The following is a 975-nucleotide window of genomic DNA, read 5'->3' on the forward strand; positions in this document are numbered from 1 at the left end:
TCCAATTTAACTGAGATCAGATTTACTAAAGGTATCATAATGTACAGTTGTAAATAGCAATAAATAAACATTTAAAAATATATTAAATTATTTTTACTTTTTTTTATATTTCTAGTCACATTATAGTTATTTATTTTTTCTAAAATTTTAAATTTTTGTAGGCGAATCATATCGACTTTTGTTTAGAAACGAATTATATTATAATAACCTATTTTAATTGATAGGTTTATTAACTAAACAATTTTCTTTATTGTTTTAAATTTTTAACATGGGCTCTATCAAACATGCATTAATGAAAATATATTTCATTATCTTCTACAATGTCTTCTTGGAGACGATTATAACTCCTTTGAATGTTTATTCATAACGGATGATAAAATAACTTTTGTTGAATGTGTTAGTGATTCAATTTTTTATTTATTCATTTAATTTTATTATACTTTTTAAGACCGAAATACATAATTTTCTCAATATATCTAAAAAATTACTAAATAACCAATGCGTGGTAGAAGAATCTTTAAAAACAATTATTGTGTTTAAATTTTGACTACTAAAAATATTTTTATTTTTTTTAACAATTTTTTTTGGAGTTTGCAGAAAAGGGTGAACCCTTTATTCAATTTTAATTTAAATTAATTTAAATAAAATTTAGAATTTAGAATTTAAATTCTATCAACTACCTGAAATCAGATAACCATATATATTGTTATATAACCTTATATATATTATATTCTTATATATTGGTTTTTAACTGTACCACTACCATTAATATTTTATAATTGATATTTTATTTTAATTTATTTTTACATTTTCATTAATTCGTTCCTTTGTTTTGTTTCTTGTGTGTACTGTAAGTTTTAAAATTTGATAAGTCTATAAATTAAAATAAAACTTGTATAGTATATTGAATATTTGTAATGGATCACTAGAAAATAGAAATATGATATGGGAGTGAATTAGACAGAATATAATAGA

This window comes from Halyomorpha halys, unplaced genomic scaffold (genome assembly GCF_000696795.3).
Source record: "Halyomorpha halys isolate HHAL.00 unplaced genomic scaffold, Hhal_1.1 Scaffold798.1, whole genome shotgun sequence".
Classification (NCBI taxonomy): Eukaryota; Metazoa; Arthropoda; class Insecta; order Hemiptera; family Pentatomidae; genus Halyomorpha; species Halyomorpha halys.